The sequence below is a fragment of the Echinops telfairi genome, unplaced genomic scaffold (assembly GCF_000313985.2).
Source record: "Echinops telfairi isolate 266 unplaced genomic scaffold, ASM31398v2 ScPeMD7_7409;HRSCAF=8447, whole genome shotgun sequence".
Classification (NCBI taxonomy): Eukaryota; Metazoa; Chordata; class Mammalia; order Afrosoricida; family Tenrecidae; genus Echinops; species Echinops telfairi.
In genome coordinates this window covers 5,609,238-5,616,518 of record NW_022111309.1, presented here as the reverse complement: position 1 = coordinate 5,616,518, position 7,281 = coordinate 5,609,238, and positions in this window count along the sequence as shown.

Here is a 7,281-nt window from a genome sequence, read left to right as displayed (position 1 = left end):
GGGGCTTAAGTGGAGAGCAAATGTTTTGAGAATGATGAGGCCAATGAATGTACAGATGCGCTTTACACAATTGATGTGTGTATGGATTGTGATAAGAGTTGTATGAGCCCCTAATAAAATGATTTTAAAAAACAAACAATGAGTACAAGAAAAAAAAAATCTTGGAGAAATAAAATGTGGCCATAGACTTACATGATGTCTTACCAGATGTAATCTTGAACAAGTAGCAACTTCAGCATATAACTTTGGAAAAAGTTCATTGTAAGTTTTGAGTTCATTGACTATCTCATATTGGGTGGGTGAGGGGGGCGAGTAACTGAGCTCAATTTAATTAAAAAAATTTTTAAATCAAATTTTGATTAAATCAAAGTGATCCCAAACTGTGTAGCTGCTGAGTTACAGATATATAATCTTTATCCATGACTGTACACACATTTGTGAGAAATGAGACCAATTAGTCACTGAGGAAAACTATCCAATGAAAAATTAAGTTCGTTGTGGGAAATTTTTTTTTCTTCCTTCGATCTGAAAATTTAACACAAGAGAAAGATCTTGCTCTATTTTTCAGCTGGAATCCTGGAAGTTTCTGTTTCTAACCTGGGAAGAATGTGGTTAGGGCTGAAAAGCCCCAGTCCTATTGTTAGACTCCCAGGCATTGATCCTTGCTTTTAACATCATAATGAAGGATGCTCTTTAGTGGATTATCTTGAGAAGGGATTAACTCCTTCAAGTCTTCTTAGGGGGCAAGGTGTTTTGAGCCCTAAATACACACCAATTGCCTGCTGAACTTTTCATCTTATTTTGAAAACTGCCCAGCTGGAATTCGAATTCTTGTCCATAGAGCTGAATTTTATTAGTAGCACAGTTTGAGTTGGGGGCAGCAGATGCTAAATATAAGCACTGTTCTTTTAATCTCACGGGGCCAAATGTTTCAGATATTTCACTGCGACAGGCATGTCAGGATAAGACTCAATCTAAACTTTGCTGTAAACGCTGCAAGTGCTTAAATGGTTCCCCATCTGGTGGGCCCATGACTTCAGCCTTCTAGACACCCTATCATGACTCTACCTTCAAGCTCCGCTGTGTGTAGATGCATGTAGACATATCCGCTTGACCACATGGCCTTGTCCCGCAGCTTTTAACATTGTTATCAATGTTATTTTAAGTCACACTCAAAAGTAGAATCCAAATGCGTAGGAGAAACACACACACACACCCATGCACATACTTGAAAAGAGACTAATTGGTCTATAATTTATAATCAAGTGGTTTCTTTAGCCTCTGCTTCTTTATCTCAATAACCATTTATTTTTGTCTGTCTGCTGCATTTAATACTGAAATCTGAAATCTTGCATTTGCTTCATATTCATCTTACTCCTTCTCTAACCTCATTTCTGTTATTAACCTACCCCATTGTATTATTATATGATTTGCAAGGAACACAGTTCATTTGAAATTTGTTCCATATCTACTTTTCTACTTAATTCAAACTTATCTTTTTTAAAAATTGCAACAACTTTTCTTTTGTTCAGCTTAAATAATACTTTTACCACCAGAAACACTAATTTTAAAGATGTTTGTGCACAACAACATTTTAAACTCACACGCTAATTTTTCTTCTAACTTTGCCCTTTGGACTGATTTTACTTTCATTAAATATCAACTACAGCCATTTTTAAGGAGGTATGGATTTTAAATACTAATACAAATGTGTAAAAAGTTTAAAATATACATAACAGAAATTTATTTATGCAAAAATAAAGCAAAAAAGGTTCTGGGAAAATGAAGTTTTGTAGTGTTTTGCAAAACAAAAGAATCCAGTTGTACTTTTCTTGTGAACAAAAAGTTCACATAAATAAAAACAAAATGTTCACATAAATACATAAATAATAATAACTGTATTCTGGCAACTATGATTTAATTGTAAATAATCCGCCATATTCTTTCAGTGTAAACTCTTTAAGGAGTCATGAATTTTATTTATACTCTCTCTCTCTTTGAGAGTCTTTTGTTTATTTGCTGTTTCGTTCTTTGTGAAATAACACTCCCAGAGGAAAATCCCTCTCTCTGCTTAAGGAATTAGGCCAGAGACAAAAGCAGGGCATTCTTTAAGCCTTGTTTTGTGCTAAGAGAAATGTTTGACATTTCTGTGGAGAGGTGTTTAGTTTGGAATCATTAGGTCTTAGGGACTCTTTTCTCTTTTTCGGTCTTTCAGTTTCTGTCACTGTTTTTTCCCCCCAGTGTTTGGTAGACTGAATAGAATTTACCAGGGTGTAATTAGGTTTCCTCCATTTGAATAGCAAAAATCCAGTTGTTTTAAATGGGGAAACCAAGGAGCCCCTCGCTCAGCAGGCTCAAACCTGAATTTTGCTCACTGGTATCCCTCTGGATAGAGCGAGGAGCAGAAGCAAAGGCAAGGAAGGAAAAGGGATGGAGGAAAGTTTACGTCCTAAGTGAAATCAGTATCCCTAGCAGCTCCTTAAACTAGGGTTCTTGACCCGCAGCCCTCCAGGTGTGGTCCTGATCAGCGAGATGGGTGGTTTTCTATACCTCCACTAGAAGCACTAACTAAAATGAGCTTTTACACAAGTTTTAATACTAGCATTTTTTTTTTCTTAAAAACAACACTCTGGCTGGCCTCTGTGCCTTCCCCAAATCGTTTCATGGTAGTTCACTGTCTGATTGATACTGGTCCATTCTTGACAAGGCATCGCAGAGCAAATCACTTGTTTTCTGTCAAACAGCTGAGATGCTTCACTAGATGATTAGCTTCACCATCTGACTGAGTGAAAGCGACAACATGATGTAACCCCCCAATTTTAAGGTGACATACATGGCAATATTTTTCCTCTCCTCACTAGATATGGCATTACTGAATGAACCGCTTTGATTTCTTCTGTGATATTGCTAATACAGGCTTTAAATACGGAAGCAACGGAGTCAAGAAACCTTGAGGGCTCCGGTCAAGAGTACGTCAGAGACCAGTGATGCCAACCATACGAACTGTTAAGGTTCCTTTCCAGTCCAATCCCACCTGGTGTTCCAAGTCTTGGTGGTCTCTGCCCATGGCTTCTGCCTTTGAGCTTTGCACACATGCCCCACCTAAGGCAACTTCTGAGCCTTACAGTCTGCATTCACACAACACCTCACAGGGTGGCAACGATAATGGACCATCTGAGCAGGTCCATGGCTGAGCCCTCTCTGCTGATATCCTTATTGGGAAGCCAGCTTTGCTGGCTGGCTGGCACTAGCACATTGGCAGATCTTGTTAGAAAGCAGTAACCAAAAACAAAAGTCAGAAATGTGTTTGAAAATCCTAATACCCTTGATTAAATGGATCAATACCAGATATTCACACCTTCAACTAATGGATTGGGCCATTGTGAATAATGCCTTCTCAACCTCCCCGCTCTCCAACAAAAAATACCCAATTGCTCTTCATTGAAATTGAGGCTAACATGTGAGGTGTGTCGAGTCACACGCCATAGAAAAGACATAGATAAATCTCAGACACTTTCAGGTAACTTAGGAATGTTTTCATCATGTGCAATAATGAACCTCTTTTTCCATTGAATTATCACAAAGATCATGTTTGTAAATATCAATTTCAGCACCTTAAGTCATTAATGAATGTAGCTAGAGTAGAATCCTCAAATAAACGATCATTTTCACGCCCGTTTTGAGATCCTGTATTGCAGATTTAGGAGCCCTGGTGGCGCAGGCTATGCTGATTACAAGGTCAATGTTTGGAAATCAACACCGGCTCTGCAGGTGAAAGATGAGCGTTTCTACTCCTGTAACAACTGACAGTCTCAGTTCTACCCTGTTCTAAAGGGGTGCTACGGGTTGGAATATACTTGGAGACAGTGAGTTTGGTTCTTTTTCATTGTAGAGTTATTGAAATTGATGTTCTACAAAGATCTCGAAGTGTGCATCAAAATTTGCAGGTCTACAGAACAGAGAGGTCTTTGAGAAGACATCTAAAGGTATGGAAAATAATGGTTTAAATCACTGATTCGTTAGGCATGGTAAAAGCCCATCCGTTTTGTTCATTGACGAATTGGGAGGAAGGGTAACGCGCTGTGCATTTGTGAAATGTCTGTAAACAAAAATGTAAGTATGTATGCATTCAGGGGTTATAGAATCCAAGCAGGAACCAGGAATCAATTTGTAGATCATTTGTCCTTTAGATTAATTGTTTCCTTAAGTGTTGCATTTTACTCACTCGTGTTTACTCTGGATAAGGGTCACTGCTTCGGCCATTCTCAAACGTTTCAGACTCCATCACTTTTCCTCAAAGTAGGATCTGAAACCTTATCTTTGTGCACCAGGGCATATAATTCACCTAGCTAGCCTCCAAGACTACCGTCCTGAGCCCCGAAATCCAGCGACTCTTTCTCAAGACTCTGACTACAGATAAGGAATTTCCATACCTTTACCTTGGTGTACGCTATTATATCCATGGGTATATTGGCAGCAATCCAAATCTGTATGCAGAAATAGTCTGTCATATATATATTCGTATATGCTCATGAAGGTACTCCCATACATCATCCCATACCTGTTTATCTTGCATATCTACCTACATACGCATCCCTAATTTCTTGTTCATTATTACTTAATTATATATATATATAATTGCTGATGCCATTGTTGCCTTTTATTCTCGTGCCATTCTTTGCCTTGATCGTGTGTCTTGCATATTGTATATTGCCTCTGCCTGCTTATTGCATATTGTATATAGCTTCCTGCATATTGTATATTGTATATTGCCTCTGCCTGCACTCCGGTTAGTACATATACTCTCTAGTTAGTCATTTTCCCTCCTTCCCTTTCCCATCTCTGGTAAACATTAGAGGGGGTTCTTTGACTTTTTATGGTACTTATAGAATATTTCTCTTTTGTGATTATATTTTTTCCATCTAGCGTGATATTCTCCAGGTTTATCCACGTTAGGAGATATTGCACAGGATTTTCATTTTCCAAGAAAGACTATTGTTCTTGCAGAGCATTGTCATGATTAGTTAATCACCGTGCAATTAATAGCTGGAAATAACCATGATCCTTAAACTTCCTACAAACAAATTGTCTTCCGTGGCCCATATGTGACATATTTTGTGATACAATGTGGGATCTGAGACATTGAACAAAATAGCATTTTTTTTAAGGCTGGACTTTTTTTTTTCTACAATGCCCTGTCCTCCCTCACTTATATGCAGATAAGGCAGAACAACTTGAAGCATAAAGATGTGAACGTGACCATGTTGCATGTTTTCACTTGATACCTAGCCATTCTAGTCCCTGTGTGAGGTCTAAAGTACTCAGGTCCACATTACAAGAAAAAGTGATTAACTTTTAAATTGAATAGCGGAAGCCTATGAGGACATGCTTTTGTAGATACTTTGTTGAACTATTTCTAGAAATAGTCAAACATCCTCAAGAATTACTGTAATTGCGTATTGGTTAGTCACCTAATTTAATTTGGACTTGCCACCATTACATGTCCTAGCACTTAACAGGCTGGCATGGAAGCCAATGGCACCTTTCTAACAACTGTAAATGTTGCTTTGGTTCCTCATAAGAGCAGCGTCTACAACAGAAAGGAAGATTTACCTCTTTTCCCCTCTAGATTTTGTGTAAATATAGAATTTAAGTGTTTTCTTTACAGGCACCAAAAGAAAGGTTTGGTACAGATTTCACCAAACAAAGCACCACACGAAGAGCACATTTTCCATTTTTGATGTGGATTTTAAGAGCGCCTTCGGAGACAGCATTTCCAATATGATTATCTCTTACCATTTTTATTTTTATATTATTCGTACAAAACAAAGACTATTTCCCCTTAGGTTCCCTGTCACTTTTGAAATGGAAAACATGATGAATTATGGCACATTTGCCTGGCTACCTTTTATCAAGCTCATTAGAGATGATGCATGATCTGAACTTTACAGAAGGGAAAAAAAGACGTGGATACTTTCTTTCTTATCTTTTCTGTTAACCTCTGAAGGTTTCCTGGTTTACTTGTTGCACAAACTGACTGCCTATTAAAAAGAGGGAAAAATGTATTTTCTGTTCATTCATGGCTTTCTTGTAAAATCGTCCTTAAATTGAGCTATCATTTCTCAAAGTATTATCTCTCCAAATTTCTAGCTGAGAATGATTTATTTCATCTTTGTATTATTATGGCCGTTAAATAAATTAATAATACAAATAAAATAAATAAATTAACGTCACGGACATGTATGGATTTTGTGTAAAGGCTATGTTTAACACAAATTTCCAAAGACATAGCCTTAAAGCAAAAGCTTTCATAGAAATGGTTCAGTTCACTAAAGCCGTATTTCAACCATAAATTTAAACAAGTCAATTTCGACTTTAACATCCTAATTATTTAGTGAATGTGCATTTTTAAAGGAAACATTAAGACTGAATTTAAAACAACTCCAATTTATACCAAATTAATTGTAAATAAGATGAAAATGAAAAAAAACTATTACAAAGTTGAAGACCATATATTCTTACCTCTATCTTTTTTAATTTACACTAAAACCTAGACAGTTTCTCCATGACAAAATCTATCTGAATTTTAAAACTTTTTCAAATTTTAATTCAACACTTATCAGAACAATTCATTCCTATCCTTCAGATATTAACCACTAACAGCAAATAAAATGCACATGAAAACTATATTTAAATATTAGATACAGAGCGAGAAATAGCACTGGGACTCAAAATGCGAAAGATGGCTAATCTTAGCAAATGTGAAAATATTTTAACTTCATTTTCTTCAACAAATCTTTCAGTCTTGGGATTGCTAAGTATTTTTCACACTATAGCATGGTCTGGAGTTTGGAACCACCAGCAGCTCCAGGGGAGACCGACTGGGCTTTCTACTCCTGTAAACGGTTCCTGTCTCTGAAACCCACAGGGGGCTTGCTGTGAGTCCGCATTGACTCCATGGTGGTGAGTGAGATGTAACATTGAGCTTCTCATATTAAATAGAAAGTCACATTCCAAAATCATGAAGAATCATGATACAATTCCCTAACCTGAGAGAATCGACTGGGTGGCCATTTACGGATACAGATGTTTTTCAAAATAACACCTATACTTTGTTTCTTTTATTAATCCGCTCACACATATAAAGTTAATGTTTTATATGTAAGAGGTACTCTGTAGTTTCAAACTGAAATCCAGATACAGTGAACCCTCGTTTATCGCGGTTAATCGGTTCTAGACCCTACCGTGATAAATGAAATTCCGCGAAGTAGGATTCCTTAT